Below are 16,601 nucleotides of genomic sequence, written 5' to 3'. Positions count from 1 at the left end.
AATGGTGTCAAGATAAGTTTAAAAGAATACTCAATAAAACCACTTAAGAGAGATGAAGAAACACTTGGTTTATACTAGTTCACTCAAATAGTGTTACGTCCAATTCTCCTTTACACTACTATAAAGGGTTCTACTAATCAAAACTTTAATTACAAAGTATTTTATCCTGTCACTCATGGCTATACAAGTATTCTCTTTGCCACTCTTGGTACACCCTTAGACTCCCTCTAAATCTAAGACCACCCAAGTATTGTTTAACACTAAGTCACTCCTAGCTTTCACAAACAGAAGTTTGAATGAATACAATGATTCAACAAAACTCAAAGAGTGAATAAATAGCCAAGCTCAAACACAGATAACTTTTCTTAGCAAAGAGTAAAGAAGATTAAGTGTTGAGTATCTCTTCCACTAAAATATGTAGAGTTTCACTTCCGAGAACTTGGGCTTGTTTTTCACTTGATTCTCATTTTCCAACTCTTTTTTCTAAAAAAGAGACACCTTTTATAAACTTCAATGAAGGATCAGTTACAGGATCAGTGTTAAGCCTTAAGATGACTGTTGTCTCATAACTAAACACGTGGAGCGCTCTGAATGGAGAAGATAAGAATAAAGGTACAAACAACTACATGTGCTCCTCTTCCGCAATGAAAGTGACCTTTTGGGAAATATTCTACAAATACCTTATATTCTCTTCTATTATGTCATTTCCTTAATTTTCGAATGTTAACAATTCAAATAAAGAAAGGCAATAGTTAAAAAACAAAAAGTGAGATTGTGCACTTCCCTTGGTGGATAACATAATCCTTTAGTATCTTGTTGGACGTCACTTGTGAGGATATAAAATAAGTGTATAAGTGATTTAATAATGTGTTGATTTAAGAATAGCTCAGTGTGAAAACATAGGTTTTCATAATAAGTGGATACGGTTGATTTAATAACGTGTTGGACACTGAATATATCTTAACAAAACTATTTTCCACTTTAAGTATGGATGCGACTTACTAGAGCTATGAATGTTGATATAATAACAAGTAAGATTTTTTATGAAGTTGGTCCTGTGCACATAACAACAACTCATTAGTTTACCAACAATTTATACTTTTGTAAACATCAAAATCTTGTTAGAGATAGGTGGAGCAACATGGAACAAATACAACAACCCTAGGCTGAAGCATGAAGTTCAAGGAAAGTTGGAATGAGCTTAAGAAGATGTTTTGGCTTTTTACATGCCCAACTTCTTTGAGTGGCATTTGTATTGGTTCTTAGATTGATTGTTGCATCTTAGTACATGTCATATCTGTTTTTCATTATGCATCATCATAGGGTGTGTGAAGGAAATTTTCTAAGTTAGAAAAATTTCTTCAGAGGCAAAACTCTATTTTAATCGATTATAGAGTGGTTGTAATCGACTACAACAAGCTCTAAAGCTTGAAGAGTTAAAGTGTCGTTTCGGTTTAATCAATTACAGAATTATTATAATTGATTACTCTGTTGTTTTGAGACAATGACTAATTTTTCAGGAGTCTTTGCTTTAATCAATTACCAAGTGCATTAATCGACCACTTCTCTCTTTTTTAAGTTGTTCAGAGATGAACAAGAACACTTTAATCGATTACTTAGGTCATCTAATCGATTACATTTTTCTTGAATGGTTTTATAAGTGCTGGATGAACACTTAAATCAATTACTTGGTTAATCTAATCGATTACTTCATTGAAATAATCAATTACCTTAAAGATTTAATCGATTACAGACGATTATAACTATTTTTTCTATAGATAACCAGCTTGTATTCACATCTACACATCATGAAATCATTAGTGGATATTCAGTACATCTCAAAATAAATTTTTCTTTGAATGAGCAAGATTTTGATCGTTCATTGGTAAACAAGAGATAGAGAGAAAACAACTTAATAGTTACTCACAACTTTTCAAGTCTTTTGATTTGGAAAATCTTTTCTGAAAGTGAGTGGTTTCTTTGAGTATAAGAAGATCAACTTCACAATCTAACAAGGTGTTTGTGGAAAGATTGGTTAGGTTATATCTCTCCTACTTGGTTTTTTTTGTGTATGGTTTTTACACGGTCTTATGTGTTTGTGCATGAACTGCTTACAACATGCTAGAATAAGGTTTTCTAGTTTGGGCTAAGAGTAGTGTTCTCTTAGGCTTATATTCATAGAGGGTCCTAGGGTTGGATGACTTAGTCGCTTTTTCCTGGGTGGGAAGTGTAGATTGCTTGTAAGGATTCTAAATGCATAGTGGAAATCTAATTCAGATTGTGGATTAGATAACTAGATTAACTTCTCTAGAAATAAAGAGTGAACCAGTATAAAAGATTGTGCCCTTTATCTCTTGATTCATATCTTTTACTCATTCAAGGTTTAATCAGCTCATTCAAGTTTTATTCAAAGTTTGAAAAGATTCATAGTTTTATGATTTTGAAAGAAATGATGTTAATGAAGTATCATACGTAAGGAAGGATTGATTAAGTATTGATTACATTTGATTCAAAATAGTTTTGTGATACGATCAAATTTTAGAAAAGTTTTTTCGCAATTATGTTTTTTCTAAAAAGTAAAGTTTTGTTTGAAAACCATATCACCCCCCCCCCCCTCTTGGTTTGTTGAGTTACATCATATTTTTTCAAATCTAAGGGATGGTACATTGTCCAATAGTTAGTGAATCTTCCAGACCTAACAAAACGTTGTGTGTTGCAGCGTGACAATGTCAGATACTATTTTGGTTACGATTGCAATCATCAGTAGACATATAACAGAGATGTGCAAGATAAGGAAATGGAAAATAGTCGCACATTGGTGGTGCATGACGGTGTTTGTAGTGGCACTGCTACTAGGGTCAAACAAGAGAGAAGAAGCGGGGAGGAAAGGGGTTCCGTAATGAGTAGACAAAGGTCACTAAAAATCGCTTCACCAAATAAGCGTGACGGAGTGTCGTGGGGCATGACAGTGGTGATAAATTTCCATTCTTTATATTATTTCCTTGCCTTCTTGTATTTTAATTTCCCTATGATTCTTTGTTGTGCATTGGGTTTTTTATTTAAATGGTTTTCAATGGTGAAATTTGTTGCTTTGGTTTCTATTTGAGTTCTGAAGTGACAAAAATACCACAAGAAGGGGGGTTGAATAAGGATGTTGAAAACTTTTTTAATTTTCTCTCAAAATAAAGGTTTCTGAGGTTAGTTCTAAACAAGTGAGTTCAGAATGAAAATATGTTTTGAGCTCCGAATGAAAATACAAGTTGCTTTCAATAAAAATGCAAAAATTCTAGAAAAATGATTCTTTTGTAGTTTAAGACTTTAGTTTCAAAGATGGATGCTCAATAAAACTGTTTAATAAAACAATGCTTGATTTATTTATTAAGTCTGATGAGAAAATAGATTTAATGATTTTCCCAAGAAACATTTTTCATATCCGCGTAAAACAAAGTAGATGAAGGGAAAAGAAAAGAGTTCACAAAGGATTTTTATATTGGTTCACCTAAACCTTAGTTCACACCCTTAAAGATGAAATTTAACTAACCCAACTAGTTCACAACTAGACCAACAAACCATTGGATTTCAACAACCTTCCAATTCCTCACTAGACTTCAACCTAGCCTCCGATAGACCAGCAACACCACTGGATTTCCTCATTGCCAACCACTGTTAAACTTTACAGAATAAGTAGATCTATGAATCAACTGCACAGATGACAGATCTTGTTCTCACAAGAGGGATTCCACTCAGAAACTAAGTCTCACTTCTATCTAAGAATATTATAGGCTTTAAAAGCATAATACAAAAATGGATTACTCTCACAAAGAAGGTTGAAGCTAAAAATACATATTTCTCACTAATAGATCTAGCTCAATGTGTGTTGATTTGAAATGCTTCAACTTGTTCTTCATGGCCTTCGAAAATGCTTCATAAAGCCTTCAAGATGACCATTGGAGTGGGATCTACAAAGCTGACAGGCTTCTAGTGAAAGCATGGGCATTTTCCAGCTGTCATGATGTGATAACCCTCAGAACCATTCTAAGGGACCTTTTTATAGGCATTATGAAGAACTATCAAAATAGTCATTCTGATGTTTGATGAATTTCCTTGAAGAAGTTCATATTGATATCTCATTCTGATGTAATGCAGCTTCATCATTCTTAACATTTTTCATAACTCAAAGCATTCTAAAGTTGAGTACTTCAAAAAGATCAAGTGAAAGTTCAGTTGTTGGTGTGTTAGTTAGTGTTTTGTCCAAGGTCAGACTGAGTAGTATTCTTTAGTCTTTCATTCTGATGTTTCTCATGGATAGCTTCTTCATTCAACATTATTGCATCTTCTTATGCAATTAGTTCTTCTTTTTTGATGTGCCTATAGAGATTGGCAACATATGTAAGTTGAAGAACAGATATACATTAGTCTTTTGATTTTGTTCAAGTGACGCATTGAATCTTTTTGAATCATTATGAAGTTCAGAAACTCAGAGTCGAAGTCTTCATGATTCTTATGCAAACTCTACATAGCTTCATTATGAACCATGATGCTCTTTACATAGCCTTTGATGAATCTTCTGTGTAAGGCCTTGTTATTCAATGCCTTTCCAGGAATCAAGTACTCAGAGAGAAGCATATTTCATCATTCTGATGGCCTTCAAAATATCTTCTGAGTTCTCAACTCTGATAGAAGCTATTAACCTTCTAAGTACCTTAGAATGAAAGAACACATCTTGAGGAAGTAGACACTAAAACACTAAAACACTTAAGCAGAAATGTTAACCATCATTAATTGCACTTCTTTTAATTCCTCTCCAATTTTGGAACGTCACAAACTTCTAATTCCTACCCCTTCTTTCTCCAAATTTCCAAAACCCCAATCTTGATTCCCTAGAGCTCTCTTCTCCCTAAAGTTTATGAATCCGCCCTCCTTTGTGTTCTGTTTCTTCCCCTATTTATAGAAGCTCTGAAATAATTTTTTATCACCAACTATGATGATTTTAATTTTTCCTCTTATGATAGTGGCTGCAACTGCCATTGCAGCTACTAGTGGCTAAGGTAAGAGAAGCAAGCAGCTAGACAAGAAAATAGGGTGGCTAAGCAGAGGTCCAACAAGCAATAGGAGTAGAGGATGAAAAATGGGTGTTGGAACAAAGGAGAACATGCTTGATATATTTTGATTTTCATTTCTTTTTCTACTATTTTCTTTCTTCTCCCTCATTTTTTTATTAATTTTGAATGTATTATCAATGTAATTCGATTGGCCATTTTTAATGTATCTTGAAACCCAAATTCATTGATACATCATTATTTTTTTTTTGTTTTCTTGTAAAAATGAGTTTCCATGCCCAAAAAAAAACAAGGGAAAGATGAGGATAAACTATAATTAGAGGACCTATGCCCAAATGTCCCCATTGTGAAATTTTGATAGAAAAGAAAGGAGAATTTGTTTTTTGCTTATAACTCATTCAATATAGTTTTAAAAATGAAGAGAAATAAAATTTTCTTTGTAGCATCAGAAGGAGAGAGATGGTAAATAGGGAGATAAAGTAATAAATAAAGAAGATTGGAATTATGTTGGGGATTATTTAAGATGCATAAAAGCATGTCTAAGAAAAAAGATGGAATTAGTTCAAAAAGGGGACAAAATCAGATGTTCACAAGGAAAATTTGGACATATTTTTTTAATGTAAATTTGAAATGTTGTACCAAAGGCCAGACAAAATTGGGTGTTCACAGAAAGGAGTCGTGAGGAAGGGCATGTTCAACTGTTGTCTCAATTTGAAGGATCTAGTAGCAGAACAAAGGTTTATGCTTATGAAGCATACTCATCCTCTTCCAATCTGGATACAGTATCTTGTTACGAGTGAACATCACCTACCATGGATGTCCAATAAGGATAGAAGTAGTAAAGCGAAGGTCAAAAACAAAATTAAAGGAAAAATCTTTTGTTGTTGTTGATCTCTCGACTATGGAAGATATAATCAAGACCGATGCAAAAGCATTAAAAGATATCACACGTGCCAGGAATGAATACAACAGTTTGAGGGATGAAGTAATCAAGTTGAGGAATAAAGAGATCGACTTGCAAATCATCTATGAGGATACTATTGGTATGATTAGTGAACAAATACAAATTCATCAAACCTTGTGTAACAAAAATAAAAAAGAATATATGGACTTTATTAATTATCTAGGTTTTAATTATGAAATTTTTCTTATGTGTTTTTTTAATTATTTATGTTATAATCATGTAATTTTTAAACTAGCTGTTGTAACAAACTAATCGCTATTTCGTTTACAAAAAATAATAATAAACTCTAACCGTTATTTTGTTGGACAAAAAAAACTACTCATTGTAACAAACTGTCCATTATTTCATTTACCAAAAAACTAGTTGTTATATCAAACTAGTCATTATTTCATCTACCAAAAAAACTAGCCATTTTTCAAACTACTTGTTGTAACAAACTAGTCATTATGCAAACTAGTTGTTGGTAAAAGTAGTCGTGGTAACTCCTTCTATATAGTGTTTACTTGAACAAAGATTTTCACAAATCTCAATTGTGCAAAGGTTGTATCAAATTTTCATAACTTTATAACTCTACAGTGTTGCTTAAGATGGACTCTAGTGATTCATCTCTTAAAGATTAACTTCTCAAAGATTTGCTAAATGATGAGTACATAGAACAATACATGAGGTTGATGATGGAATGGAAACTACAAGAACTAGCCACTATGAGAAGTAGGTATAAACAAAAGTACATTGAAAAAGATCGTGTAGAAGGGCATGTTTGATTCTTCAATGACTACTTCTCCAACAATGCAGTATACACATATATGAACAATTCTGACAAAGGTTTAGAATGTGAAAGTCTTGCTTCGCATTGTAGAAGCCCTTGGCAATCACTATTAGAATTTTTAGACGATAATGTGACTGAAAGGATGGGTCTTTTTTGTTGTAGAAATGCACTACTGCTATTCACATATTGGCATATGGATAACTTGTTGATAGTGTCCATGATTGTTTTTGAATTGGAGAAACCATGACATTACAATGCTTTGATAAGTTTGTAAGGGGTGTCTACGATATATTTGGATTTGAATACAAAAGACTCAACAATAATGGCATTCAGTACCTACTACAAATAGGTGAGCAATGTGATTTTCTAGGTATGTAATGTAGCATTGATTGTATGCATTGAGAATGAAAAGAATGTCCAAAAGCATGGAAAGGTCAATTCTATCACGGACACTACCCACAATCATGCTTGAAGTCGTGGCATCATAAGACTTATGGACTTGGCATGCATATTTTGGGGTTTCAAGTTCAAACAATGACATCAATGTGCTTGATGAATCTTCTATGTTTAATGAAATTATGGAATGAGAATCCCCTTTAATACAATTTACAATGAATAGAACCCAATATAACATGGGTCATGTGACACTATCTAGCAAATGGTATTTATCAAGAATTGGCAACACTTGTGAAGACCATCCCAAGGCCACAAGGCCTTAAAAGAAAATTGTTTGCTCAACATCAAGAAACAGGAAGAAAGGATGCGAAGCCTACGTTTGGAGTGCTTTAATCTTGGTTCGCAATTATATGTGGCCCTACGCGTGCTTGGAAGATGAACACAATCTAACATATTATATTCACAAATCATATTGCATAACATGATTTTGGAAGATGAATGAAACACATATAATGGTAATTTTGACCAATATTATGAGCATTTTGTTCACATCTAGGTACTACTACTTATTTTTTGTGGATGTGAAATCTAACCGGCAAGTGCATCGGGTCATCAAGTAAATAATTAAAACGGAATGAACCGAGTATCGAACTCAAGGAACTTGTTTTACTTGGAAAAGTGTCATTCAAAATGCAAGTGTTTGCAAAATGAATTAAGTGTCATGAATTGAAAACAAAGGTATTTTCTATTCTAATCAAAGAAATAGTAAACGTAAGCAATTGAGTGTGAAAACAAATAAGTAAAAGCGTTGGGTCCTTCTATCGAGATACTTGATCCAATTAGAGTTTTTCTCTATTTAAAATTATTTCTATGTTCTATACTGAGGACAAAAATACCAAACACCGATGTCTCGTGAGTTTGGACTAATTTAAACTAAACTTCATTCGCAGATGTCTCTTGTTGAACTTAGCTTAATTTAAATAGCATTATAATCACAACATAATAAAAACCAAAACCATGCACTCTATTCCTAGCAATGCAGTTATCTAGCCCTGCTCTATCAAGTTCTAAGGAAATAGTACATTTTCCAATGCTAAAGTTCCTAACAGCACACACCAATGGGTGATCAAACCACAAGCATGCATACAATAAGCATAGATAGAAACATTGAATGCATGAAAATAACTTCAAATAGATAATAATAATATTTACATCAAGTATTCAGCAGAGATTCCCAACAAAGGATTTTAGCCCTCCATTACAAGGGAGCAACTTTCACAAATAGGAGAAGGGTTTCAGAGAAAATACCAGATTACAAAGCTATGGGGATTCCTCCTCCTCCTCTAAAAACCTAGGACTTAGTCTTTAACCTAGAATCTACCTAAAATTTAGGGCCTTTGCTTCCTTGCTCAGTTTTTCCTTTGTTCTCTACACACAATTCACCGTCTAGTCAGACCTCCTCAAATTCTCCGCAAGTCAGGCTTAAAAATGGGATGCTTAGCGCCATTCTTGCGCAAAGCACAAGTAAGTGAGATTTGGCTTAGCGCCAATCTCGCGCTTAGCGCAGAAGAGACAACCATCTTGCTTAGTGAGTTGCATACGTGCTGGGCGCGTGCTGGCATGGAAGAACTCTCTTCAGGCCTATCCTTAATCGCTAAGCCACTGCTATCTCGCTTAGCGGTTTGGTCTCGCTAAGCGCATGGTTTAGGCTTAACAAGACAGCAACTTTTGCACCTTCATAATTTTCTCCTTTTTACCTGAAATTGAGGTGAAATTTACATTAAAATCATAAGGAAGGCTTCTACTGAGCACATATTAAAACTAAACTAGAAATATTTACAATTCTACCAAAAATAACCATAAATTGGGAGATTTATATACATTTTAGAAAACTTTTCTATACAAAAGTTAGTCGTAAAAGACGACTACACATTCCATCAATAATGTCTTTACAACTGATATACATATTGGTCCTCATCTGACCCTTGAACTATACTTGCAAATGAGAGATGAAGTTCATGATCTGAGACATCATCACCAACTTCAAGTGAATCTTGTCATGCTATTTTAATATGGAAAATGATTTTTGGTACGAAAATAATTTCATAGTTTTAAAACAAATGAAGTGGTTAGCTAGCGTGGCCTATTATGGTGAGGTTTTCTACTTTTTTAATGCAAGTGTCTGTAATGGTTGTGTTGAATTAATTTTGTGATCGCAAGTTTCCCACCTCTCCATGAAATGCTCATCACTTCGATTATGCATCTAAATTATATTTGTTGTTGCTCTTAGACTTTTACACCTAGTGATTTGTTTACCCTTCTCAAACATGACTATCATGTGCTCCCCCAAACAAAATTGTAGAATTTGCATCAAGATATTGTTTCTTTAGTTTGGTGAGATATCTTCCATAATTAAGACTTTTTCTTTTATCAAATTAGGTGGTTTGAAAACTATTTACTAGAGATGATTGATTTTCATTTTTAACATCGTTAATAATTATAATGATGTAGAAAAGTGACTTTTAAATTGGTTATAGTTATAACTGATGTAGGAAAATGACTTTCTACATAAGGTGTGGTTATAACAAATGTAAAAGTCAGTTTTTTATAACGATTATACTTACAATCAAATGTCAAAAGTCAAAATCAATCATCTTTAATAAATAGTTTTCAAAACCACCTTTCCACAATTAACATGATAAAATCAGAAGTTTGATATTTTTTCTTATTTATTTTAACATTTTAATTTATTATTTAAAAATAATAATTGCACATCATGAACTTGTCAGCTTTTATTATGAAGTAATAACAAGGAAGCTCTTCAATTCATGTGTTTCGTAACTCCAAACCTTCGTACCATATAGCAGCATTGTTTTAATATGGTCGTTTTCCAACATTAACAAAAAGAGCAGTTAAAAAATGGGTAAATAGTGATTTTTGTCCCTGAATTTGTAGAGTGCTAACAAAGTCATCCCCGAAAGATGAAAATTCAAATTTTAGTCTCGAAAGTGAAAAAAGTACAACAAATCCATCAATCTGTTAACTTCCGTCCATTAGTGTTAATGAAAGAACCTACATGACACATTGAAAGATGAATTTGTCAAAGCTCTACCCATTCAGGGACAAAAATGTCTATTTACCCAAAATATAATTTAATCTTCATCTTCCCCCCCCCCCCCCCTCCTTTTAATCGTTGCAAACATAACATTACAATAAACACTTAAAAAAAAGGAAATCAAGCATAAATTAGAACAAACATAAAAATAAGCATAATATTAATTAATAAGCATAATTTGTCTGTTGCTCTGGAATTTCTAATATGATAATACCTTACCCAAAATATGAGATTCAAACAAAAATGCACAACCATTAAGTTAATCCTTACAAAAAAATGAAACACAACTTGATTGTCACTACCTAACGTTATCATATGAAACTCAAACAAAAATGCACAACCATTAAGTTAATCCCTACAAGAAAATGAGACCAAACTTGATTGTCACTACCTAATGTTTACATATGAAACTCAAACAAAATGCACAACCATTAAGTTAATCCTTACATAAAAAATGGGACCCAACTTGATTTTGTCACTACCTAATGTTGTCATATGAGACTCAAACAAAAATGCACAGCCATTAAGTTAATCTTTATAAAAAAAAATAAGACTCAACTTGATTTTGTCACTACCGGATGTTGTAAAATTCTAGAGCAACAGACAGATTATGATTATTAATCAATATTATGCATATTATTATGTTTGTTTTAATTTATGCTTGTTTTCCTTTTTTTTAAGTGTTTATTGTAATGTTATGCTTGCAGCCAAGGTTATCAAACTAGAGAGTTTATGTAGACTAGTGATGGTTCCATAGACTCGACTCATGGACTCAACTCGTAGACTCGTAAAAGTGAACTTTATATAAAAATAATAACAAAATATCTATAAAATAACATACCAATTAAACATTTCAACAATATAATAAAGAAAAGTAGTAAATCATGACTTTCACAATACTTAAATAACCAAGTCTAGTAATGTATCACTACTAGATAATAACTTGCAGATGTCGTAGTAGTGGTAGAGCATTTCTATCGAGGGTTTGATGTTATTAGAGGTGAGAATTTTTTGGATTTGGGAACAATGTTGGATCGAGTGGCCTCGGAAAAATTAAGAAGGGGGGGTTGAATTAATTATGAACGTTTCTTGACTAATTAAAAATTTATCCTTCTTAATGTTACTAGATTCAATTAGGCTTTACTACTAAGTTATGAGAAAGTAAAGAACAGAAACAATAACTTAGACAAAAGTAAAGCGGAAATAAAAAGTACACAGCAAAAAGATAAAGAGTGTAGGGAAGAAGAAAATAAACACAAGATTTATATTGGTTCGGCCACAACCCATGTCTACGTCCAGTCCCCAAGCAACCACCGGTTATTGAGATTTCCAATAACCTTGTAAAATCCTTTACAAGCAAAGATCCACTAGGAATGTACCCTCCCTTGTTCTCTTTGAACAACCAAGTGGATGTACCCTCCAATTGAACTGATCCACAAGAGATGTACCCTCTCTTGTTCTCAATATTACAACCCAAGTAGATGTACGTTCTACTTGTACCACAAAGGATGTACCCTCCAATGTGTTAAGACAAAGAATTCTTAGGCGGTTAATCCCTTGAATCTTTGTAAGGGGAAACAAAAGATATCTGAGGCAGTTAGTCCTTCGAAGTCTTTTGTTTAAAGGGAAGAGGAAGAATCAAAAGAATTATCAGGCGGTTAGTCCTTTGAATCTTTTGGCAAGAGGGAAAAGGAAGAAAAGATAGCACACTTTTGTTTTCTGCAAAATTTCCACTTGCAGAAAAACAAAGTTTTGAAAACAAAGTTTAGAAAGATTTTTGGCAAAGAAAAAACAATGGGCAATGGTTAGAGAAAGATTGTGAAAAAGGATTGTTTGGAAGAATATATTATATCTTTTGAACATGTGCCAAAGTCATGCTTTTATATACTCTTCATGTCTGGTCAAAGAAACCATTGGAAGAGTTATGACTTTTGAGAAAACCATGTTAAGAGTTATAACTCTTAACTTCTTCTTTAAAACTATTCAATGGTAATCAATTACCAAAAAGGTGTAACCAATTACACAATGCATTTTATGAAAAGTTGTGACTCTTCACAATTGGATTTGAATTCCAACGTTCAGATTCACTTGTAATCGATTACTAATATAGTGTAATCGATTACACTATTTGAAAATCATTTTGGAACGTTATAAATAATTTGAAAACATTTTGAAAACGTAACTGGTCACTGGTAATCGATTACTGATAACTGGTAATCGATTACCAGAGAGTAATCACTCTGGTAACTTAGAAAATTTGAGAAAATTCTTTTGTAAAACAAAATTGTGCTATTTGGTTTTTGAAAAATTCTTTTAATACTTATCCTATATGAAGTCTTGACTTGTTGCTTCTTGATTTCTTCTCTTGAATCTTGAGTCTTGGATTGGATTCTTGATGTTTGATCTTGAAGTCTTGAATCAATCACTTGGGCTTTTGGCATCATCAAAATTGCTTGGTTCATCATCATGAAGCTTGCTTCTACAATCTCCCCCTTTTTGATGATGACAAACCTAAAATCAAGAAACGCATACAAGCTCTATCTTCTAATCAATCACTCACTTAATTCCGCCCCTTTGTTTTTGAATTTAAGCTTCACTTGAAATTAAGTTAGAGTTCTTGATTTAATCCCAACTTTCTCTCCCCCTTTGGTATCAACAAAAAGGCCAAAGTGTGTTGTGACATAAAATCATACACAAATGTATTCATGCAAGAAAAAAGGAGAAATTGTTAGACATGTGGTCTCAATAAGTTAAGAGGGATAAGCTTAGAATGCAGAAGAAGTAGCAATCAATTTAATAATATTCTTTAAACATGCAAGACAAAATTGATTGCAATAAAATGAATGAGATAAGGGAAGAGAGAATGCAAACACAGTTTTTATACTGGTTCGGAAAAGTCCGTGCTTACGTCCAGTACTAAAGCAACTCACTTGAGATTTTTCACTCCCTTTGTAAAAATCTGTTTACAAAGTCTAAACCACACAGGGACAACCCATCCCTTGTGTTTAGGAATCCTTACAACTTAAGGGACCCTCAGTCCCTTAATCAATCTCTTTGAATGAGAAGAAAGAAAGAATAATTCTCTCTTGAAGAGAAGGATATTACAATTGAAGTCCATGGAGAAACTCTTAATGGATTTGCAAGTGTTTGCCCAGGAGTTTTTTTGAGAGAGCATTTGGCAATGAAGTTCTCTTGGAATATCTCTCACATACATTTTGTATCACAAATTGCCTATTTTTAGGCCTTTGATGACCATTCAAAAATCTCTTGATTAGATGTGACTCTCAGGAATTTTTTTCTGAAGAGTTGTGACTCTTGGGAGTTATTTTCTGAAATTCTGAATTCTTGACTTGGATCAAACTTGAGAAGCGCTTATCTTTGGCATCATCAAAATCATGTATACATACATTCATATTCTCCCCCTTTTTGATGATGACAATCATGTGATTTCTTTTTGACATCATCAAAACAATGCATGATCCACAGAAACTTATAAAAATCAAACAAGATAATAATAAATTATCCACAAATCATAAAAACATATGTATCAAATAAGTCATAAGACATCATAACATAAAACAAATCATTTGTCTAAGTCAGTAGCATCTAGAAGTCCTAATTCTCTTCTAATGGTGTAGAAAGAATCTTTGGGTAGTGGTTTTGTGAAGATGTCTGCAAGTTGGTTGTTGGTATCTACAAATTCTAGAACACAGTCACCTTTTAGGACATGATCTCTAAGAAAATGATGTCTAATTTCTATGTGCCTGGTTCTAGAGTGGAGGACTAATTTCTATGTGCCTGGTTCTAGAGTGGAGGACTAGGTTCTTAGATAGATTTATGGCGCTTATGTTGTCACACTTTATGGGAATATGGTCTAATACAATCCCATAATCAGATAGTTGTTATTTTATCCACAAGATCTGTGCACAACAACTACCAGCAGAGATATACTCTGCTTCAACTGTGGATAATGCTACACTATTTTACTTCTTGTTGTGTCAAGAAACAAGAGCAGACCTTATGAACTGACATGTGCCACTAGTGCTCTTCCTATCAGTTTTAGATCCGGAAAAATCCGAATCTAAGTATCCTATTAAATTGCATAAAGAATTCTTAAGGTACCATAATCCTAGGTTAACAGTTCCTAAGAGATATCTTATGATTCTTTTTACTACAATTAGATGTGAAAACTTTGGATTTGATTGGAATCTTGCACACATGCACACACTAAACATAATATCTAGCCTACTTGCAGATAAGTAAAGTAGAGATCCAATCATACCTCTATATTGTTTTTCATCAGTAGGTTGACCGGACTCATCTTTGTCAAGGTAGCAACTAGTGCTCATAGGAGCAACCAAGTGTTTTGAGTTTTCCTTTCCAAATCTCTTGATGAGTTCCTTGCAATATTTTGCTTGGTTGACAAAGATCCCATTATTTGTTTGTTTGATTTGTAGTCCAATAAAGTAATTTAACTTGCCCATTATGGACATCTCAAACTCACTTTGCATGTCAATAGAAAACTCCTTGCACAAAGATTCATTAGTAGATCCAAAGATTATATCATCAACATAAATTTGTACCAATAAGATATCATTATCCTTTTTCTTTATGAATAAGGTGGTATCTACCTTTCCTCGAATGAAATTCTTTTCTAATAGGAATTTACTTAATCTTTCATACCAAGCCCTAGGTGCTTGTTTTAACCCATAAAGTGCTTTCTTTAATCTATAGACATGATCTAATTTTTGTGAGTATTCAAACCCGGGAGGTTGTTCTACATATACCTCCTCTTGGATTAGACCATTTAGGGAGGCACTCTTGACATCCATTTGATATAGTTTAAAGTTCATAATAGATGCATAAGCTAAAAGCATCCTAATGGCTTCTAATCTAGCTACGGGTGCAAAGGTTTCTTCACAGTCAATCCTTTCTTCTTGGTTGTACCCTTTTGCAACTATTTTAGCTTTATTTCTAATTACTATACCATTTTCATCTAGTTTATTTCTAAATACCCATTTTGTTCCTATAATGGGGTAGTTATGTGGTTTCTCAACTAGTTCCCAAACATTATTTCTCTCAAATTGATTTAACTCTTCTTGCATAGCAACTATCCATTGATCATCTATTATGGCTTCTTTAAAGTTTTTAGGTTCTATCATAGAAACAAATGCCATGTTATTGCATAAATCTTTGAGAGAGTGTCTAGTTGTTACCCCTTTTGAGATATCTCTGATGATATTGTCAAGAGGATGATTTCTTGAAGTTTTCCATTCTTTGGGAAGATCATCATTTTCTTGAGCTAGGTCATCTTGAACATCCTTGTTTTCTTCATTTCTCTTCCTTTTTAGATTCCTTTCTTGATTGTACATATCTTCCAAAGAATCTACAACATCAAGAAACTCCTTTCTCGGAGAGATAATATTAGTTTCATCAAAAGAAGCATGTATTGATTCCTCAATTGTCATGGTTCTTTTGTTGTATATTCTAAAGGCTTTGCTATGTAGGGAATAACCAAGGAAGATGCCCTCATCCGCCTTAGCATCAAATTTACCTAGGCTTTCTTTACCATTGTTTAGGACAAAACATTTACATCCAAAAAGATGTAAATGAGCAATGTTTGGTTTTCTATTGTTAAACAGTTCATATGGGGTTTTCTTAAGAATGGGTCTTATTAAGGCTTTATTCATAATATAACATGCGGTGTTAACAGCTTCAGCCCAAAAATATTTTGGAAGTGGAGTGTCATTTAAAAGGGTTCTAGCTATTTCTTCTAAAGATCTATTTTTCCTTTCTACTACACCATTTTGTTGGGGTGTCCTAGGTGCAAAAAAGTTGCGTTCTATGCCATGTTCATCGCAAAACATTTCAAAATCCTTGTTTTCAAATTCACCTCCATGATCACTTCTATTGGAGATGATTTTGAGACTTTTCTTGTTTTGGATGACTTTGGCAAGTCTCATAAATGCATGAAATGAATCATTTTTGTGAGTAAGAAATAAAGTCCAAGTATACCTAGAATAATCATCAACAATTACTAATGCATAGTAACTACCACCAAAACTCATGACCCTAGAGGGTCCAAACAAATCCATGTGCAATAATTGTAATGGTTGAGTGGTAGAGACAATATTTCTAGATTTAAAAGATGCTCTTGTTTGTTTACCTTTTTGGCATGCATCACGTAATTTATCTTTTTCAAACTTTAATTTTGGTAAACCAACAACTAGGTCTTTGGAGATTAATCTATTTAGATGATCCATGTTAATGTGAGCAATTCTCTTATGCCACAACCAA

This window comes from Glycine soja, chromosome 1, assembly GCF_004193775.1.
Source record: "Glycine soja cultivar W05 chromosome 1, ASM419377v2, whole genome shotgun sequence".
In the NCBI taxonomy this organism is placed as follows: Eukaryota; Viridiplantae; Streptophyta; class Magnoliopsida; order Fabales; family Fabaceae; genus Glycine; species Glycine soja.
The sequence above is the reverse complement of the archived record's forward strand: the minus strand, read 5'-3'. Positions refer to the sequence as shown.